Source organism: Colossoma macropomum, unplaced genomic scaffold, assembly GCF_904425465.1.
Source record: "Colossoma macropomum unplaced genomic scaffold, Colossoma_macropomum, whole genome shotgun sequence".
NCBI classification, from domain to species: domain Eukaryota; kingdom Metazoa; phylum Chordata; class Actinopteri; order Characiformes; family Serrasalmidae; genus Colossoma; species Colossoma macropomum.
The window spans coordinates 1-23137 of NW_023494854.1; the positions used below are offsets into that span (position 1 = coordinate 1).

The window sequence follows — 23137 nt, forward strand, 5'->3', positions numbered from 1 at the left end:
TATTCCAGCTCGATAATGCAGTGTGCCATGAGATCCTGCACCAACAAATACCACGTTGCTGTGGGTGGCTAACTAAATGGCATGGCCCAACATCCCTCCCGACATCCTCCGTTCACTTGTGGAATCGATGTCACATCAAGTTGCTGCACTGCGCTGGGCTAGAGGGAGTCCTACACGATAGTTGTTCCTGTCCCAAGACTTTTGGCATGTCAGTATATACTGATCACTGGAGAAGAGCAGCAATTAGTATGAAACTGTGAGACTTACAAAAGATTACAGTGAGAAACACAATCACAGAGTCAAGTACCTGATTACTGTTCAGTGTTTTGCTACATTATAATAATACAGTGATAACAAAATGGAATCCACTCACTGATTTAGTGTTTCAGTTCATGGTAGCTGATGAGTCATTAAGGTGACTCTGCAGTCACAAAGGTGCAAAATGAATGACCTGCTGAACAGAGTCAGAAGTAGTGAGGTCCAGGCCTGATTCTGCAGGACATTTTGTTTTCAAATCACTCATTTAAAAGTAAGTCACAGTAATGTACTGAATCTGTCACACAGACTATACAAGATACTGAAGTTCTCATCTTTCACAAAACCACTAACACCTTCGCATCAGTATATCACCGAGTTAATGGTAGAGTTCATCTCTGGAAAGGATAGAAGAGCATGAATTAAAGACTGTCTGTACAGAAAGCATCACATCAGTAATATTACAATAACAAACAGTGCTTAAACCCACCAAGCTCTTTCTATCCAGTCTGTATGTTCAGCAATACAGGAGCATTTTCAGCATATTGATCTCATTGATTTCCAATGTATTTATGGACCTCCACCTGTAACAGGCTACTGAGTGCCTCTCTGTGCCAGTGTCTTCAACTCTCTGTCCTTCTCCTCCATCTGCCTCCTGAACTCTTCCTGCATCTTTGACTTTGATATCAAAATGTTTCTCTGGAGTTCAGGCAGGATGATCTTAATGAGGTTCCTCTCTGCCTCCATTCTGGCTTCTCCTTCATACATCTCCCTGATCTCCTCCATCTCCTGTCTGTGTCTCTCCTCCATCTCTCTCCTCTCCTTTTCAGTCTCTTCTTTCAGTCTCTCCAGCTCCAACTGAACCTCATTTCTCTGCTGAATCTCTCTCTCCACCTCTCTCTCCAGCTCAACCTTTTTCTTCTCATCTCTTTCCTCTTTCAGCGTTTCCTCTAGTTTAGTTATTCGCTCTTCATGTTGATTTATTTTTGTATGAAATTTAGAAGTTATTTCAGTGAACTTCAAGAAAGTTTCCTGTACACATCTCTCTAGATTCTCTTTAGTTTCTCTTTCTTGTGTCTCTCTTATCTCCTCTCTTTCTCTCACAATTCTTTTCTCTATCTCTCTGATCTGAGATTGTGTCTCCAGGTAGATCTCACTGCTGTAGAATTTCTCTCTGTTTCCCTTCACCATCTTCTCGATCTTCTCCAGCAGCTCTGAGGTTTGAGAACCATCTCCACTCTCCTTAATGCTGAGACAGTGAAACCTGTTCCCACATTTCTCTACAAGTCTCTGGACCTCCTGGTTTCCTGACTGGATAAACTCTTCAATGTTCTTCTCTTGGACTTCATCAGTAACAGTGAAAAGGATCATGGTGTTCCTCCAACATCTCTCTCAAAAGATCTCCTCCATTTTCTCCAGCATGCCTCTCTCCTCTCCTGTAGACTGCTTCACTGGTATGACTAGGAGGAAGGCGTGGGGTCCTGGGGCAGACAGACGGACACAGAGTCCCACGTCCTCTCTCAGCTCCTCCAGAGAGAGTCCAGGACAGAACCAGTCAGGAGTGTCCACCACATTCACCTGCCTCCCAGCCACCTCCCCCTGTCTGCTCTCACTCTGCTGCCTCACTGTAGACGCTCCAGCCTGGCTCCTCTCCTCTCCGCCCAGGATGGTGTTTCCTGCTGCTCTCTTCCCACATCCAGTCCTCCCCAGCAGCACCAGCCTGAGCTCTGCTACAGCAACTGACTCTGGAGAGGCTGAACTAGAGTATTTTCCACTCACTGCAAAATAGCAGAACAACACAGAATGAGAATTACATTCTTGAACATTTTGTGGGCTGTTTAAAGTCAAAATTATATAAACAGGATTGGTAACTGTTTAAGGTTTTATATTTCCCAAATAAAAAAAAAGTAACATTCAAATAAATAAATAAATAAATAAATTTCAATAAATTGTAATTACATAGGAACAAAGTATGGAACACTAACTGAAATTTATATAACACTTTTATTTATTTAACAGAACGTGTCTTGAAGCTGTCATTGCAAACAGAAGTTTCAGCTTCAAGACACTTTCTGTACAAAGAAACTAATCTCTCACAGATTAGTTGTTGATTTCCTGATTTTCAATTTATTCCAAAAATTTTCTGTTGGGTACAAGTTTGGTAATTGACTGGGCCATTCCAACACCTTCACTTTCTTCTGATATAACCAGTTGAGACTCTATTGTAGTATGTTTTTGATTGTTGTCCTGCTGGAAGGTCCACCCACATCTCATCCTCATCGTCCTGGTGGATGGTAACAGATTCTTCTCAAGAATTTCCCAGTACGTGGCTCCATTCATGTTCCCTTTGATAATTTGGACTCCACTGGAAATTTGGACACCAAGAAAAGAGAAACAGCCCCTTACCATGTATTTTCCACTGCTGAATTTCCCTGGAGATATGATATATTCAGCATTATATACAGAGCCATTTCTCCTCCAAACATGGCATGCCGTATTGTTGCCATAAAGTTTGCCTCAACTGACCACAGCATGTTCTCACAGTAATCTACAGGATGCTCTGAATGTCCTGCAGCAAATTTCAAACGAGCTTCTGGGGTGAGTCCAAATGGAAACTGTGGCAGTGGATTTCATTGCCTGTTGTTTTCTCTGTGATAATTGTACCCGCTGCTTCCAGGTCTTTCTGGAGCTCTTTTTGAGTGGTCCTTGGCTTTTGGACAACTCTGCTGACTAATTTTCTGACCGCCTGGTCAGAAGTCTTTGGAGGAGCTCCTGTGCATGGCTGGTCGATGCTTGAGTGATGTTCCTTCTACTTGCAGATAATGGCCCCAGTGTTGTTTATAGGAACATTTAGGAGCTGAGAAATCCACCAGTAACCAGTGTGATTGATATGCTGCTCAATTAACTTGGTGGGAAGGCTTTGGGAAGGTCTTGGCAGTGATTCCGCTGTTCTCACTGTGGACCAGCTGAGGTCAATCATGTCACTTTCTGATTGGCTTCCCGTGCAGTTGACAGCGTAATGCATAAGATCTCCAGGGTGCAGTTCAAATTACTGCACTTTCTGCTCAGCAACAATTTGGGAACATGTTGAAGGAACATAAATCATCACAGACATTCACTACAGTTGTACACTTTCACTATAAGACCAATATTCAATTATGATTTATTATTATTATTATTATTATTATTATTATTATTATTTTAATTCTTTTATACCGATCCCACTCCCATTCTTTATATCATTGAGGAGCTTCTACTTCAAACATTACAATGTAGCGTTTTAAGATTCAGCTTTATCACATTATTTGCTGTACAGTCGCAAAAATAAATATTAATAATAAAATTTATTTTAAAGCTGTAAAATGATTGACAGGCCTGTATATTAAATGACAGAGAGTCCAGTCATTGTAGAAAAAGACAAGGACAAGAGGTGATCTAAAACATCTCACATGGGCCTTTATTATTGTACTGAAGACAGCCTGAAATGAATGGAAGTGAATGGAGAGCTTTAAACCAGTCCTCTTGTGCCTGAGCAGGTTACGTTCAGCAGCACGTGTCTGAAGGTGAGGGCTGGGGGCCGGGCCTCTACACATCACTATGTTACTTGCACAACAACCTGGTGACAAATGATTAGCTTACTTGTATTTAGAGGTGGGTGACCTTTTTTAAAGAGTGGAAGTACTGACCTACCAACATGAACTAACCCAGACGATTCTAATTAGCACACGTAGGAAAGCTAATTAATGGAATCAGCAGGTTTAGTTATTATGTGATTCCACTTTAGAATGACTGGATTGGAATGTTATGAATTTTTTAGCTGTGTAGTTTTATTTAGTTAATTCCTTTTGCCAAAGTGAGAAATCATACATTTTTATATGTAGTTTAATCTACAGTGTGCAGTAAATATTTCATAGCCATGCATACATTTATTAACCATTTAAAATATTGAGCAAAGTATCTTTAAGCAATCTTAGTAGTTACTTACAGGTTGGAGTCTTGCCCTTCTTGCTGTTTCTCCTCCTGGCTGGAGCTGCTGAGTCTGGATCTGTTCTCTCCTGCAGCTGCTTGTTTCTCTCCTCTAGAAGTCTGTCTTTCTCCTCAACCTGCTTGTCTCTTTCCATTAGCTGTGTGTTTTTCTCACTTAGAAGTCTCTCCTTCTCTTCAAGCTGTTTGTCTTTTTCACTCACTTCAGTTTTCTGTTGTTCCAGTAGGATCATCATCTCCTGTAGTTTGCTGCTCTTGTCCTGCAGTTCCTTTCTCAGAGTCTCCAGCTGCTTTTTACTGCTTTCCTCCTCTTTCACTGTGATCTCCAGTAGAGTCTCTTTCTCTCTCAGCAGTTTGATCTGATTCTCCAGTTGTGAGTCTTTATCTTTAAGCTGTTTATTAACACTTTCTAATCTTTCATTAGTTTCCTTTAATAATGAATCTCTCTTATCAACAGTCTCTAATTGTTCTTTTATAATCGTGTTTTTATCTTTCAGTTCTTGTTTTGTCTCTTTTAATTCTTCATCTTTCTCCACAAGTCTTTTCTCCATTTCTTCCATTTGTATTCTATGATTCTCTAATGTCTTTGTTGTTTGTCTCAGTTCATCTTGTGTCTCTGTGAGAAGTTTGTCTTTCTCTTCTAAAATCTTCTCCTTCATCTGAAGTGTTATTGTCTTTTCTGTCAGAAGTCTGTCTTTCTCCTCCACTTGTTTTTCTCTCTCCATTAGCTGTCTGTCTCTCTCTGTTATAATGTTGGTTTTCTCTTCAAGTTGTTTAGCCTTCACAGTTAAATCTGTAAGAAATCATCATTTTGAGTTCACAGTTGGCTTGGATGGTATTTCACAAAGAAGGTTTTCTCAGTAAGCTAGAAGACTTAAGCCAAAGGTTGTGGCTTGTCCAATAGGATTGTTGCTCAGCTCTTCTCCGATTGGACTGGCGTGTTTTTGGTTTTCAGGCTAACTGAAAAATCCTGCTTTGTGAAATGCTCCCCTGCCCCACCCACCGTCACCCCCATGGGATCACATATTTTCAGCACAGTGATATCAAAGACTTCTGTTTATTAGTCAGTACTAAAACATTAACAATGTCTAGACTGTATCTTCCTATTAGGAACATCTGATAAAGATCAGTGAGGAGAAGTAGAGTCAGAAAACCTCACTTGCTAATTAATGGGAGAGATGAATTAATGGTGATGAATTTATTAATGTGATTATTTGATCATAATATTTTCTAAAGAACATAAAGACTGAGGTTACTGTGGTTAAACCTGAAACTCACCAGTCGTCTGTGATGAAATGAGAGTTGTCAGTGTTTCAGTTTCAGTCTGTAGGTCTGAATTCTGTTGTGCTGAAATGATAAAGACAGAATATTAATTTATCAGTCAGATATTTTACAATCAGTCTGTGTCTTAAATTCTTACCTGTGTGTTTCAGTTGTTGTTCTTTCTCTTCTAACTCTTTCTGCTGACGGGTGAGTTCAGTTTTCTGTTGTTCCAGTAGGATCATCATCTCCTGTAGTTTGCTGCTCTTGTCCTGCAGTTCCTTTCTCAGAGCCTCCAGCTGCTTTTTACTGCTTTCCACCTCTTTCACTGTGATCTCCAGTAGAGTCTCTTTCTCTCTCAGCAGTTCATTCTTCTCATCTATTGTTTTATTTTTGTTCTCTATTGTTTTTGTATGTTCTTCTAATTCAGTGTATTTTTGTTCAAGCTGTCTGTTTTTCTCTTCTAAAGTCTTTTTTCTCTCTTCTAGTTGCTTTTCTTTTTCTCTCTCCATCTCTAAGAGGTTTAGTTTCAGTGTTTCCATCTCTCTCTCTTCTTCATTCATCTCTCTATCAAACTCTTTCTGTCTGTTTGTTATAACAGTCTGAGTAACGAGTTCAGGCAGCTTCCTGATGAAGTGTGTATCTGCTTTTACTGCACTCTTCTCTCTGATCTCCATCTCCAGTCTGAGCTTCTTCACCATCATCCTCCTCTCCTCCTGCATCCTCTTCAGCTCCTCTTCAGCCTCCTTCATCTGCTCATCTTCTCTCTTCACTTCTCTCTCCAGCTCTCTCCTCTTCTCCTCATTTCTCTCCTCTGATAACTTTAGCTTACATTCATCTTTTTGTTTTTCATGCTGTTTTATTCTCTCCTTTATCTTTTTACCTGCTTTCTCTGAGCTCCTCAAATCATCCACAACAGCTCTCATCTTTCCTCTGATCTCCTCTTCCTCTCTTTGTCTCATCTCCACTCTTTCTCTCACTCTTCTTTCCTGCATCTCTCTGGTCTCCAGACTGATCTCTCTGGTGGTCTCTCTCTCTCTTAGTTCTTCTTTACTGTGTGTTTGTTTGACTGTGTTCTCCAGTTCAGTCTCAGCTCTCTTCAGCTTTTCCTCCTCTGCTTTCTTTTCTTCAGTTAAGCTCATTAAGTTCTTCAGTACAGAAAGACTCTCCTCTTTTAATTCTGAAATGATGATTCAGATTTAATACATTAATTTTTGTTCTGTCACATTTGGGGTTTTTACAGATTTTTTTTAGAATCAAACAAAACCAGCTATAAGTTACAGACTACAGTGAATTATATCGGTATCAGTAGAATGATTTTTGCTGATGTATTTGTTTTACTCTGGAGGAACAGAATGTCAGAGTTGCTGTGCTAGAACATCTGTATTTTATTCATTTTACTGTATTTGTAACCCTACAGAAAAAAAATATAATTACTAGTCCCAGTTATTACAGTTTGTAAATGTATCAGTATCAGCAGATACAGAAATGAAACATATTGGATATTAGCATGGACCCATAATTCCTATATTATTGCATCTCTTGTAATAATTTATCTCTCATGTTATCCTGATATTATTGCCAATACAAAGAAGTACCAGCAGCTTGGAAAAGGAAAAGGCTGTAAACACCTCCTCTAGTGTGAATGAAGACACTGCATCTTCTACAACAACTGACCACACAGCACTCGTCAATCTGAACGACCTTTTAAAGAATACCAGTCACTGACTCTGCGTCCAGCTGTCTCAGCACACGAGGACGAGGAAATATTAAAGAAAAAAAACAAATATCAACATCCATCCATCCAACATTCCCTCCATAATAAGAGAAAGAAACAGAGAAATTTCTGAGGATCTAAACTCACATCTGCATCTACATCTCCTGCCACAAAACAGCCTGCAGCTCTAACAAACACTGATCTTCAGGTAAAGAGCCTTTAGACCCGACTCACTGAAGATTTACTGAATGTCCAGATAAACACAGATGACCATCTCAAACACACTGTATCAAACTCTGAACTCACAGCTCTGTTCACTCAAATAACGCACATCACAGAGAGACACCATTCAGCTCTTTATATCTGAAAGGACTCCACAAACAACAAAACATCATTACAGAGAACATTTTTAGATTTACTAATTTACAGTCATATGCAAAATTTTGAGGACTCCTAATTAAACCCTGTTTTGTTGCCTTTCTGGCACAAACACACTGTACAGAGAACACACTTAAACATGGCTGCAAATTTTAGAGCACTTTTTTATTAATGTATTGAGTTTAATATACTAAGATAAAAAAGGTTTCACTTATTTTCACTGAGAAAATCAACAAAAAATGGAATTTGACCCAGGGTGCCCAAACATTTGCTTATGGCTGTACATCTGAGACTGCTTTAAAAATACAGAGGAGAGAGAAAAAGACAACAGTTAAAAAGAATCTCTCCTTAAAATCACTTACACAGATGTTTAGTGTTATTACTTTCATATAAAAATCTCAATATAATTCTTTTGATGTAAAACCTCATAAATTTCTCAACAAAACTCACAAACAGTCTTAACTCTACATTATACCTGTCAGTAGCACTACCAACTTTGGACACCAGAGGTCATCATACCCTGAATTCTGAGGCTGTCACTCATTCCTCACACCTGTTTCTCCTTTCACTGATTACCTCTCCTACAAGGACCCCTCTTCAAACCTCATTGCAGGTTATTTTCTCCCAGCAATCCTGAGTCTTCCACTTTGTGTTTTGAATTTGTTTCTGGCTTTTTGATCTTTTGCCTGTTTACCTGGGCTTTTGTCTCTTTGGACTGTTTTGGACTTTGTTCATTGTTATGTTTTGTATCTGACCAATGTCTGTTCTTGGACTCTATCTTTTGGATTATTAAACCTGCAAATGGATCCTTCCGATGTGCCTATGCCTCATACACTACAATACCTAATTAACTTAAACACACACACACATATACAAAAATAAATATCTATGCTCATCCTCACCGGTCAGCAGAGCAGATTCCTCCATTTTCAGTCTCTCCTCTTCTGTCCAGTTTCTGTCTCTCTGTAAAAGAGAATAAAACAGTGTTAAGATTTCATGCATGATGTCATACTGTATGTTATATGATCAGTAACTGTTTCTGCTTAAATCAATGTTGATGTGTCAGTATGAATCACTAGGAGAGCTGATATTAATAACAGTAGAAACTGTATTGATGGGATTTTACCAAAAATAAATAATATAAATATTCATTATAATTAATGTATAAATTCATTCTTAATTAACTGTAATTGTCTATCAGTGTGTCTTAGCTGACAGTGACATCTTACATTTGCGGTTGTGTGACTTTAAACACAGTCTGACAGACTCAGATACACTACAGAGACTGAGCTGTGATCATCACAGGCAATATTTTATTAATCAGAAATATTTTTCATCGTATGCTTTTAGTTTTCTTAATAAATCATTCATCAGTCATGAGCTCATCGGAAGTGAGTAACAGATCCACAGAAACGCAGAAAATAGGAATTAAAAATAGTTGCAGCTCTGCAGCTTCTGAGAATCATGATCACTTACAGAACACTGATCAGCATCAACACTGTAATAACACTGTAATAACACTCAACTCAACACCATGAAAGAGAATCAACAGAAAAGAAGAAAATAAACTAAAGTAAACTTTATCAACAATCAGCCCTGCACAGCTTTTACACACAATAATGTTTACATTCATAGATTTAAATATCATATTAAAGCAGATTATTATGGAAATGTGGTCCATTTAAAATAATGTGCTCACCTGAGAAATGGAGACTTTATCAAGTGGAGCAGAATCAGATTAGAGAGAAAAGAAAGAACTTTTAAAATACTGAAAACACATAATAACACAAAACATCATGCCTTTGTGTTCTTTTAGTATGACATGAAGATGGTGTGCAGTTCTAAAGAGCTCCAGCTGGAATAATCAGTTATGCCTTTAAGTCCTTTATAATGATGATAACCTGCTCACTTTCTGAGCCACAGATTATACTGATACTCAAGATGTTCAGGGTTTGACATGAAAAAGTAATCAGCACTAAAACATAAACTAAAGCCTTTTATACAGCTGGATATCTACTGTTTTTAGTTTCAGAGAAATCAGCCTGATCCTCTGATCAGTAAGTCTGACTTTCTGTGGATTTTTCCATCCTATTTGTATCTTTTTATTCTGTAATTAAAACATTTACTGCATGTTCCTACTGACCAACTACCTATATCTCATTATAAGCTACATTATTGTCTTCATAGAACAGTATAAAATATAAATGCTGATATAAACGTGACTCTGCTGTTAAAGTTCATGTAAGGAAATGATTCTAACACACATTTCTGATTATATTAATGATAATCAGTGTGAAAAACTGTGAGCTTCACTTTGTAATCTGTCAGTGTCAGTGTGTAGATCAGATTAATTAATTATTGTTATTAATGTTATTAATGTTGTTCATTCAGTTGCTGTGAGTTCTACACTATAGTGATACATACAGAGCTGAAGTGTGTGTTAGTAACTCTCTCTGCTGATGATGTTCAGCTGAACACTCTGAACACACAGTACAGATAAATACATTCAGTCTTTACAACACAAACATTCTTCATCAACAATCAGCTCATCACAATAAAAGCACTACACACTGAATTATACTCACCTTTCACTGCTTCTGTTCCTGAAAGCCACTGTGAAATGAATAATATAGTGTGAAGATTTAATATGTGGAATAACACATTATTTTTAATAAGTAGAAAACTGGAAACACAGTGAATGTGGATGATGCTGCACTCTTTCTTTTCTTTATGAGGATCTGATACAGACTGACGGTGTTACATAATGGAAATTATTGTAGTTTTTGTCTGTGTCCTCTCTCTCTCTCTCTCTCTCTCTCTCTCTCTCTCTCTCTCTCTGTCTCTCTGTCTCTCTCTCTGTCTCTCTCTCTCTCTCTCTCTCTGGTTTAGCTGCTTCCAACATTCCATCTACCTCCACCACCTTCCTAGCAGTTCTCTGAGCTCCTCACTCACATTACAGCCTTCTGTTCATTATTACGCCTGAGATTCTGTTATTTTCTAATAAGATCAGACTAAATAAATTAACTTTTATATCCCAAAGAAAATTTTATTGTCTTTAATTCTTTCAGCAGAAATTAGCAATGATTGCAAAAGTCACAAGAATCTGACTCAAAAATAGCTAAAGAAAATCCATATTTGTTCATTTGAATAAGATACTCCAGTTACTGTCTGTCTCAGTTTTATACATTCATAGATGAACAAACAAACACAGCTGAGCAAACATGACTAGTGCACTGAGAAATGAAGGGAAATCTGTTCTCACAGTCATAGCTTACTGTGCTTGTGTACCATTTTATAAAACCCTGTGGGAGAAAGACCAAAATTCATCTAGTAACTGTTTTGAATTTCATTCATGTAGAATCAACCCATGAAAAAAATGATTAGCCTTCTCTATTTCAGTCCTTCCTCTTCATTCTCTTCTCTCTTATCTGTCTTATTACAGAATGTAGAAGTGAATAAAACAGACTGACGATTTCATACATGGAGCCATGAGTTAAACATGAAAAATATAAAAAAAAAAAAACTTCTCTCCTCTTTTAAATCATAAGGAACACGACTCTTCCGACAGATGGAAATGTAAAAAGGCTATAATGGTCTGAATGTAATGCTGAGTTGTGTTTTTAATCAGTTGTCCAGACTGTACAGATATTTATTGACTTGTTATTGAGAGCTGCTGTTTAAATACATAAATGAGGACAATCACTGAAAATGTACTTCCAATGTCTGGTGGGTGTGAAAAGCTCTTGTGTGAGTATCTGTGTTATTTGTAGCTGAGATGATGAGGGTGAGTGTGTGAGTAAGTAGATCTGTCAAATCTGCCTGAGAAACACAGTGTTGAAGAAACACATCAGATAATGAGCTCATTTAGATCAAATCTACTTTACGTGGTGTGTCCAGAAATGGTGGAACCCCCTAATTATCCTAGTGGACCCCCTAAATGTCTCCAAATTCTGGGGCTGGAGTATCCATCTAGTATCCATTGGACACCCCAGAATACTGGTGGTATTTCACACACAGACTGCTTTTATTTGTTGTGTCTTTTTCTCATCAGTGAACTTCACTGTCTCTACATTTCTGCAGTGCAGTGGAATTATGCACAGGAGCATTGTGGGAAGGAAGGAGGGAGATGAAGTCTAAAGCTTTCATTCTGAGATCAGAGACTTGAAATTTACCTGACACTCAATATTATGTAGCTGCTTGATGTCTGTATTGAACGTAGTTCATGTGATAAGAGTAGAAAATCAGTCACTACCAGCAGAGAAAGAAGGAAACAGAGTTATTTACTCACCCACTGAGCTGTGGAATAAAACAGAAGGAAACACAAAGTTAGTCAAATCTCCATGAGAAACACTTTTACAGTTATAATATTTCAGTCTTTTTCACTCTTTATCTCCGTATCAGAATCTCCTTTTCTCATCTGTACTGTAGTTTGACTCCCGGTTGTAAAACCTCTTTCATGAGCCTTGTGCTGCCATTTAGTGTAGGCCTACGTTCCGTCTAGTGTTGCATTGTGTGTAGGGCTGTGATTGGCCACACGGAAGCACCTTCCTGTATAAAAGAGGCCACCAAGCTGCCACTGCTGGGGAGATGTTCAGAGGTGTTTCCCCTCTAATGTAACGTGGAAGAACACCTGTCCAGATCGGCTGAGCACGCCTTGATTCACTTTGATAGATTCTGTGAAACTCTCTATGAACATTTGGGAGGTGCGGGACGAGTGCAGTTTGTTTTCTGTCACTTTTTCTCCTGGTTTTAAAACAGTGAGATTTTTTTTGTATTTTTATTTTGTTTTGCTTTCAGGTTTAGTTGTTTTTTTTTTTAATCATTGGTAGATTTGTCTGTTTTCTTGGCGTATGCTTGTCCCTGAAGCCATCGCTCCCATTCAGTTTAGCCTCTTGCAAACTTGCAAAGTCTAAATAAACCTGCAGTTTAGAGGTTTAAAAGGTGTCTGGTGTTTGGTCTGGCAGCAGGTCTGGGGAGAGAGCCCACTCTCATATTCTATTACGGCCTGACCCGAGACCAGGTCGTAACAGAACTGAGGGCTCCTCTGTCCATCTCTCTCTCTCTCTCTCTCTCTCTCTCTCTCTCTCTCTCTCGTTTGCTGCTGGTTTTGTCTGGTGACTTGTGTTTTTGATCGTTTGCTGTCAGTTTTCTTTTGGTGGGGGAGGTGTGTGTATGACAAGACAAAATCAGTGGGATTATGTTCATGTCTAACACATTTTTCTGTGTAGATGTGAAAAGTCACGTCTGGTAGCTCTGTGTTTACTGCAGTCGGAGTTCTGTTTGTAGCCGTTTGGTTCCTGTTAGGATTTCTTTTTTGGTTGCAAGTCAAAAATGTTTTTGTGTGTTCCACGTATTGGGATAAGGTTTAGTTTGTACTTTGTTTGTGCCTGTTGGATTACTTCTGAAAAGCATTCGTCAACTTCGTATTGTGGGTCAGTTTGTTTATGCCAAAAGTGCTCTGCTTGCTACAGTTAGCGCAGTCATTGTATTATTTTGTTTAGATGGGGAGGGGGGGACATTAAGGCCCAATCCCATTTCTTCTTTTTACCCCTACCCCTTGTTTTCGAGTGTCACCCTAACCCCTTGGAACTGAGTTAAAAACTCGCCCTATGAAATGGGACAACCCTCAAATTAAAAAACAAAACATCGCTTCATTAACGAGCTACTAGCGCTGCTCTGCAGGCGACCCAGCGCGTCTTCAGTGATAGCAGAGAAGGGAGAAGTTCAGCAACCTCACTGGGCTTTAGTTACATTTAGCGCACCAAATGCTTTCAAAGAGGGGGATAAGACAATCATTTATTATCACCCACTCCAATTATTTGGTGATGAAGCTGAAGTCATCTATTCGCTAGCTTCTTGTTCGAATCTTCCCGTTCCACCTTAAATGGTGCAGCAGTTACATTCTGCCGCTCCTGGCGTCAATAGTGCCGGACTATTTAAGGTGGAATGGGAAAGTTAGCTAGCTACTGAGAAATTAGCATGCTATTAGTGATTCTTTTTTGTGCTTGTTATGAAGAAAACGACATTAAACTAGGATAATACAATGGTTATCGTAATTTTTAACGAAGAAAATTCTCACATTTGTGGGTTTCTTTGGTTGCTCGCGCAGATGTCTTGTCGGTTATTCTTTTTTTTTCATAAAACTCCGTTTGGAGTGTGCCTCTGAAAAATCTCCATTTGGAGGGCCATGTAACCCTAACACTTCGCCCAACCCCTCTATCTCAACTAAAATTGGGACACCCTTACCCTAGATGTGAACGCGCAAAACAGAGGGCTAAGGGCTCAGTGGTAGGGGCAAGTTTACCTAAAACTACGGAATGAGCCATTTTTATGTGTGGCCATTTGGTGTTGAGGAGGAACTCCTTTGCAAACTGTCAGAGCAACATCCTTCATTTTGCTTCAGGGATAATTGAGTCAGGGCTGTGAACACCTCTGTCACAGTGGTGAAGGGCGGGAGTTGTGTAGGACCTTCTTTCAGTTGGAAAGTAGATCTGATTCAATCATCTGGCACTACTCATGGAGTCTTTCATATTAAAGGCACGATTTGGTCATTTGACACTTGTTTTGGTCAGTTAGATTGGTGTTTGGACAGATGTGCTTCTCATATTTTCTTTCATTGGTTTTGCTCTGTGTTGGCTTTTCTGGCTGAGGGTGATGCAGCTTCTTGACTGGAAGTGTTTGTCTCACTCTGATTCTGTCCATTCGGTGGTTCTATATAATGTCCTCCTCGTTGCATTTTCTTGCATGCTGAAAATCACTCAGTGTGACAGCATATTTGTATAATGTCTTGTAACATTGCTCCCTCTGAATACGCCCCTCTTTGAGTCTATAGTTTGTGGATCTGAAGCTTTAATTAGTTAAGAACAGGATTTTGTGAGAGTGATTCAGCAGCCTGTAGTTATGTCACATATTAAATATAATATTTTAATAATTAATATAGATTGTTTGTGTTAAATCAATGATCTGATTATAGTCTGTAGATTTCACTGGATGTTTAATTAGTCTTGATTTTTTGTTACAACATACATTTTTCATCTAAAATATTTATTTTGCCCATATAGAAGTTTTTAGTTCAGCTGCAGTTGTAACTTTTCCACTGTGCAGTCATGATGTGGAGGTTTAGAGTCAGAGTGAGAAACAGAGTCACTGTTTTTTCTACTGAAAGGAGTTTATGTAGAGTGAACTTCTTCAATACTTACTCTTCACTTGTTTTACTCTTACTGTACACTCCTCTGTTGTGTCTCCATTGGTGACCTGACACAGATAATCTCCTCTATCTGACTCTTTGAAGTCTCTGATCTGTAAGGAGACGTTTCCTCTCTGCAGCTCCTGAGTGAACAGACTCACTCTGCCCTCGTAGCCCCTCCCCTCTGTCACCTGCCTGTTCTTATAGAGACAAACACAGTCCGTCCCCTTAAACCACCTGATCTCCATGGCAACAGCACTGATTTTAGGAGACAGGTGACAGGAGAGTGACCGCAGAGAGAGACTGACATTCTTTTTCACGAGGACCAAAGAGTTTAAAATTATCTGTGTAGAAACACAAACACACACACACACACACACACACACACACACACACACACATTAATAGTTGTATCTCGTGTGTCTCCACAATAAAAATAAACTCTCTGATTGAATATTATTTAATGATGTTCACAGTAAAACCTTTTGTAGGTTCTGGAAGTTTAACTTACTGTTTCTTGCAGCCGCCATTTTTATCTCTTTATCTCCTCCTACAGATTCACACTAATACAATCCTACAGAGAGAGAGAAAGAGAGAGAGAGAGAGAGAGAGAGAGAGAGAGAGAGAGAGAGAGAGAGAGAGAGATTATTCAGAAAAGCTTCACTTCCTTTTAAAGCTACACACACACAGTCACACAGAAATCATTTCATAATCATAACTAAATGCACTATTTAGTGTGGTGGGTATATTTGTTTTTTTCAACAACAGGTGTTCACAGTGGTCTTTATCCTGATTAGCATGATGCTAACTGCTCTTATCTTCGCTGTTCTTCATACAGTCATATCGCTGCTGGTGGTGAAATATGTCCACATTTTAAATCAGTTCATATCAGGTTTTTGTCTATAACAGCAGATCCATAATAATAAGACCGAGTTTAAACTCTCCACTAATCTCACACAAGACTCTCCATTTCAGTGTCCAGAGTGGAAATCTGAACTGTTTCACTTTAATATTCACTCCAGTTGTTGTGTTTGAGCGTCACTGTTGCTGCCAGACTGGTTTAAGTCAAACAACATTTCTCAGAATCACAGTAATCTGACACTAAACTCAAAACCGTTATCTTTCATCTAAATCAAACTGGGCCCTCAGATGGAAAACAAAAGGCATGAAATACACTTACACTAGTGGGTGCTGCTGCCCTCTGCTCATCAGCTCAACACACTACTATAAGACCCTGTTACTGCCCTGTTATTATTTCAGAACAACTGCATTTTGTTCATTAACTGCAATCTGCATACATTATATGTGTGCAGGTGCAGTAAAATAACACACTATCAGATTTTAAACATGTTCATTTGAAATTATACACTCTTTCAAATTTGCTAAACAAAGATGATGTCACACAGTTGTGTGCACATTCTGGCAACACAAGTGTAGCGCTCTACCACTGACCTGCAATAGCTTATCTGAACGTTGTGTATACAGTTGTTAAAGCCATTATTTGTCAGACAAGGACTCTGAAAACAATGTCATCTGGGTAGATTTCTGTAAAATGTCAAGCCTTTTCTTGTCTAATTACAGCACACAGTTATTAATATAACCTGTAAATTATGTAAGTTATGTAAAACATTTGACAGGGAATTGACTGATCACAAGAACTTAGAATACCTGAGTAATGCCAAAAGTCTTAACTCTTGTCAGGCCTGCCGGTCACTGTTCTTGTCTAGATTCCCGTTTGGTATTACGTTCTGCCCCAAATCTCGCAATACTAAAGCAGATGCATTATCTAGAATTCATCAAACTGATGAAGTGGAAGTGAATGAGCAGAAATCTGAAAAAATTCTTCCCCCTAATGTTACCATCTCCTCTATTCAATGGGAGATAGATGATGAGAGTGGGAAGACTCTAGAGAATGTCACCATACCCAGTCAATGTCCCACCTACCCAGTATTTGTCCCAGATCAGTTATGTGACAGGTTGGTTCCTTGGGCTCATATATCACTGACAACGGGTCATCCGGGGGAGACTCGTACTCAGCAACTACTCTCTAATTGTTATTGGTGGGAATCCATGAATAGTGATATCCATAAGTTTGTATCTTACTTTTCTACATGTTCTAAAAATAAAACACCTAAGACACTACCAGCTGGGAAACTTGTTCCTTTACCCATACTCGTCTGACTCTGGTCACTTGTTGCTGTAGACTTTGTTACTGATCTGCCAGATTCCCAGGGTTTTACTATTATCCTCACAGGAGTGGACAGATTTCCATGTAGTGACTGTTTTATCCCATTCATTTCTCTCCCTACAGCATTTGAAATGGCATTGAGACATTAGTTAATCAGGTATTTCAATATTTTGATATCCCAGAAGACATTGTTTCTGATAGGGGACCTCAGTTCATGTCAGAAGTTTGGTCTGCCTTTTTTTTGAGCACAAAAGGATATCGGTTAGTTTGACATCTGGATACCACCCTCAATCTAACGGACAGTGTCAATGCATTAAACAAGAGCTTGGAAGGTTTTGAGGTTATTCTGTTGCAACAATCCTACAGACTGGTCATGGTTTCATATGTGTGGTTGATGACTGGAAGCAGTGGAGTGAGAGGGTCTGGGAGGAGACTCACCAGGGAATAGAAGCTGCACTACAAAGGAATAAGGACCAAGCAGATTGTCACCACAGAGCGACTCCTACACATCAACCAGGAGACCAAGTTTGGCTGTCCACAACTTAAGGCTTGCTGAAGGAAGCAAGAAGCTTCAGCCTAAATATTTAGGCCCATTGAAGGTGCTCAAAAAGAACAAAACAACAACAAAAAAAAACAAACTTGACTTGCCCCCTTGTTTCTGGGTTTCTCGCCCTTTCCCATTTATCAAATCTGTTGTTCCAGGACCGTTGGAGGAGGCCACCCCCTGCAGAGGAAGTTGACACAGCCCCGGCCTGTGCTGTCTGTCAGTTGCTGAACTCCAGGAGGTGTGGAGGAGAGCTCCAGTATTTGGTTGACTGGGAGGGATATGGCCTAGAGGAACAGTGTTGGGTGCCTGCTTGTGATGTCTTGGATCCAGGATTGGCTGCTGACTTCCACAGTCAGAACCCAGAGAAACCTGCTTCACATCCTAGGGGTCATCCTCAGAAGGTTCCCCCCGGTTCACTACCAGTCCTCCGTGGTCGTTGTAATGGGACCCTGTCTGGCCAGCACCGTGGCAGCTCTGGGAGCACTCCTGTTCATGCCTCTGGTCATGTGAGTGGTGGTCATTGCCTAATCCCTGTTGGATATTGTTTGCCTGACTTTTTCTTGTATGTCTTTCTATTGTGATATCTAGTTTATTTTGGTTTTGACCTCTTCCTGTTTTTTGACCATGACTTTTGATCACAATCAAGAGCTGAACACACGTCGCTAGAGCCGGTGCGCAGAACCCCAGAGGCAGTGCAAGCTGTCAGGTCGAGGGCACCACAAATTTTTGTGTGTGAAGCCCACAACCCTCAGGGGTTCGTACAATGGTACTGTCCCTGCATGTTCAGCTCCTCCCACACCAGTGGACGGATCCCCAAGGGATGTGGGCAGCACATATGAGAAGCACTCCCATCGGTTCTAGGCTCAGCAAAATTATTTTCCTGTTGTGTTGTATTTGTGGCCTCTGTGCTTGTGTGATTTCAAAATGTCCATTTTTTTCACTGTCGCTACCTTTAAATGATTGACTCTGAATTTACAGAATTGATCTTTCATTATAAATAGGCTCATATTAAGAAGAAGTAAATCAAGTGTCGACTCATTTGTTAATTGTAGTCTTTTCTGTTCAAAGAAAAACATGTTTCTCCATTTTTTTTTTTCTTTTCTACATGCATGGCAGCTGTCCATTATATTGTGTATCATGAAGAACAGACCAATAGAATGCTCCAAAATGGATTGAATTAAAATCTCTTTCCATTAACGTGCATTGAAAGTAACGATCATTTTTTCTTCACCTGTAAAGCTACTATTTTGGAGATATTTGTTTTTCTTTGGACAGTGACGATATTAATCTACTAATGACTCATGAACTCTCCTTAATTCATGAAAAGACTGAGACCAAATAAAGCAAATAGCACATCTATTACTGCTTTATTACATATAGTGACCGATAAACCTCTTCACACAAAAAATACAGTTATCAGTGGTTATTTTTGAAAATTTTGAAAATTGTTCAAAAGAAAATAGCTGAGGGCCTTAGCATGGGCAAAGTAAAGGCCATGGTTCTTTTTCAACGTAGGTACATTTAGGGGTTAAGTTCTTTGTGATGTTCCTGCTGACTACAACTATTTGCTCTACATATGAGCTGAAGTGAGACTCTCATACCCTTTACTCAGGTTCATATGAAGCTATCTAATTTAGTGAAGTACCGCATTTGGAAAATCAAAGGGAACAATCAGAAACTGTTCTGAGTGACTCCCAGAGAATGTGGTAAAAGCTGTGTTACTCTACATTTTAGTGGAGTTCAAAGAGATTTTGAGATAAAAACAGTATTTGAAAAAAATGATTGTTTACATAATGTATGCCAGTGCATTCCAGTCACATAATGACAAACAAAACAGATGAACACACCAAGTCCACCAAGAGATCATTGATCTGTAGGAGACAAAAGTAAAATGCTGCACATTTGTGTGTGTGTATGTGTGTGTGTGTGTGTGTGTGTGTGTGTGTGTGTATGTGTACAAAGTTGGGAGGCTGTATAAAATGTAAATTAAAACGGAACACAATGATTTGCAAATGTCTTAGACTCATATTTATTCATAATAGAACATAGAACACATATCAGATGTTGAAAGTGAGACATTTTACCATTTCATGAAAAATATTAACGCTGATACTGGTATCTGATGCCATGTAATGTAAGCCGAGTGTACACTGCTGCACTAATGAACTCTGTTTACACAGAAAAGTGTTACTGGTAACATTAAGGGTCGCTAATCAATCATTAAATATATAATAATCAACTATTAGTTTCCCATTATTCAGTTATTAGTTAACTCTTCATTAAGCATTAGCTATTACTTAGTAATTGATTAAGCACTTATCAATTAGTAATTAAGTACACTGTTAGTTGATAAGTTAGTTTGTCATTAGTTTGTGACTTACTTACTCATTATCTGTGTGCTAATTGCTGCTTATTACATTGTTAATTAACTAATAAGTATTTTTCTTCATATAAAGAAGTAACGTGATAACTTATTAGCACTTATGTGTTAATCCCGCTAATTATCTGTTAATTAACTTTCCATCACCTCCATACATTCAGTTGCTTCACTTTTCTCACTTTGGTTCATTAAAGATGCTTATGGTCACATCTGACCATAAGATGAGTGCACACAAATTCATGGATGGTTTTGTTATTCATCACGTTCATCTTGGCATATCTGTCCTCATATCTGGTAGGAGTGCATGTAAATTTGGGCATAAATGCTGGATATGTGGCTAATTAACTAAAACTATTATCAACATAATCTGTAATTGCAAAAATAAGAACAACAATAGAAAATTTCAATAATACTAATTTGTGTGCATGACAGTCCAGTACAAAAGTGGATGTACTTACTTTACATGCACATTGATATAAACAAGTGCTGCAACTATTTCATGTTCCATTTAAAGACACATTACACTGTGCTTTTGTTGTCACACACTGCAATAATACAGCGTTTATTTCAGGGAATTAATTACACTAAACAATCACTCTACTATGTTAACAACTGAGGGTATTTTGTTGTATTTCACATTTTATTTTTTCCAGTTGTTTTCATTTTAATACTATTACGTTTGGTCAGCAGGGGAGGAGTGCACTCACTGCTGGACATCAAACTCCACCCATGAGCAAGGCCATTAGCTTTCATGCCAAACACTGCCGTTTTATTGGCTGGCTACTGAAACGTCTGCATGAATTAGGGTGTGCTTCATGTAAATGATATGTAAATGAGGTGCTGGTCGGCTGGTTTCATGCACTGAAGCTGATTTATCATTTATGCTCAAATCTCCACTTGTTTCCACATCGTACAAAATTGTTATGAATCAGACGCAGAGCAGTTCATACCGTATAAAAGGCAAAAATAAAAGGTGTTCTTTTTTTACGTAACTTTGATGATTAATGGGCCCTTTTCACAAGATTCGTGATTACTTCCGGTTTAAGCATTAACAGGGTAAAACTCACTTCCTCTCCATATGGCTACTGCAGACGCGATGTCAAAATGTTTAATAGTGAACTCTACCGCTCAAACACTGAGCTACAACAGCTGTATTGTAGTGTTCCTGCACGGTTGTGACAGTGAGAGTAAGAAGTGGACGGAGGCGCTGATTTAACTGTAAACAGAGCTGAGATGCTGTGTGTTGTTTTTACTGCAGTTCTGCTGCAGCTGCATCACATCAGGCAGTCTCTGTGTCTTTGTACAACACGCCAGCGATGTCAGTAATCTTCTGTTTTCAAAAGAAAGAAGAACTTTTATATGTAGCATGAATGTTATAGACTCTGTTTATATTAAGCTAGCTAACCTATACTGGCTAGAAGCTACCGCTAACCAAACTAGCCCGGCTAACATGAAGCAGCTTTTTCAGATTTTTTTTCAGCTGGGAGTCTCGTTTTTGACTGAGCAGTGAAAAGTGGATGTTTTCTGAAGTGCTGCTTCAAAAATTGCCATGAAACTATAAGAATAATGCTGTTTGGCAGATCGCTAACATAGCCAGCGTTAGAGCTAACTTAGCTTTAAGGTCTGCTGCTCATGCGAAGCTGGTGCTCCTCAAACTGCTAATGGTAGCCTAGCTAATTAGCGACTGTAGCCTGCTGTCCATCAAATAGACTTTACATGTAAAAGTTTTTGTTTGTGTTTATGTCAGAAGTCGCTGCCATCATGTAGCTAAATGTGTCACAGAACCTGCTCCACATTAGCCGGCTGGTGGCAGCAGCTAATGAAAGCTAACTAGATTCCTTATTTTGTGAACACAGCTAGCTGGCATGTTGTACAACTACAGAGACACTGCTTGATGTGAGCAGCTGCAGCAGCAGTAAGCAGGGCTCCACCACACACAGCATTTTAGCTGTGTTTACAGTTAAATCAGTGCCTTCATTCACTTCCTTTTGTCATGATAGTGCACGAAAACTAACATATGTCTGTTGTAGCTCAGTATTTGAGCATTATAGTTCACTGCTAATGCTTAATCCGGACGTAATCGCGACTCTTTGTGAAAAGGGCCCATGGTCATTAGATCTTTACATTTTGACCATTAATTACTTCTTAAATTCCACTTAATCAACCATTCATTGCTTCTTAAATTCCTCTTACTTAATCATTAATTACTGCTTTTGTGTTGTCACTTTACTTGGAGGGACACAAAAGCAGTAATTAATGGTTAAGTAAGAGGAATTTAAGAAGTTAAGAATTTTAGAAGCTCCATGTAATGGAGCTGCTCACATAACCTCCATTTCTAACGTGCTGCTCCACATTCACTGCAGTCCTAAGAGCTGATCCTGAATCAGTGATTAAAGGCAGTAAGTGAAGCAGTCTGATCTCTGCTCTCTCTGTTCTTCCCTCCACACACTGATCTGATCAGGGTGGAATGAAGAACTGAAGATAATCAGACTCTACTCTTCACTCTGATGATTGACAGTAATGAGGAGATCCACATCTCTATGTTTTTTTGGATTTTTGGCAGTGATTAGGTTTGCTAAGTGGAGAACCTTCAGGGCCTTCTAGGCCTTCAGAGAAGGACTAATAATATTTTGACAACTTAACATTACATGTTCTGTAAGTTTTAGCTCATTTTTAATTCATAGAGTAATCATACTTGTATTTAAGTTGGTGAGTTTTGTAATAATGCTCTGATTTCATAGTTCAATTTAGGTTGGAAACAAAATGGTTAAAATCTTTAACTCCTTGCAGAAAATTGTCTGGTTAGGATTTTTTTCTCCATGGTATCTGAGCACACATAACCAGGTGGACTCTCCCATTGGTTAGGCAATTGGTTTATGAGCTGGACTAAAGGCCTGACCAATCAAATTAACCACAAACATAATTAGGAACTGACAGTGGAATCCACCAATCACGTTTTGATTTATAATTAGTAGAATCTGTTTAGAGAGAACAATGTTACCCCAGCCTTTCTGGAAGTCTAGATAGTGTGAGTGTGAATATGACCTGCGTTTCCGAATTTATTCAGCTGTTAGAGAAGGAAAACAATGGCAGAAGCTCTGTGTCATGACTCTTTGCTGAAAGAATCACTGTAAACCTGCTACATATGAGATAAACTATGTGTCAATGTCTTGTATGACCTTCAAGTAAAACATACTGAATGTCTTTTACAAGCTGTAATTGTCCGTGTTTATTCTTGAAGG

At 38.9% G+C, this 23137-nt stretch overlaps 1 pseudogene; it reads right to left on the bottom strand.

The window, feature by feature from the left end:
• Positions 1-849: 849 nt before the first annotated feature.
• Positions 850-9307, bottom strand: LOC118800315 (annotated as a pseudogene).
• Between the last annotated feature and the right edge of the window lie 13830 nt (positions 9308-23137).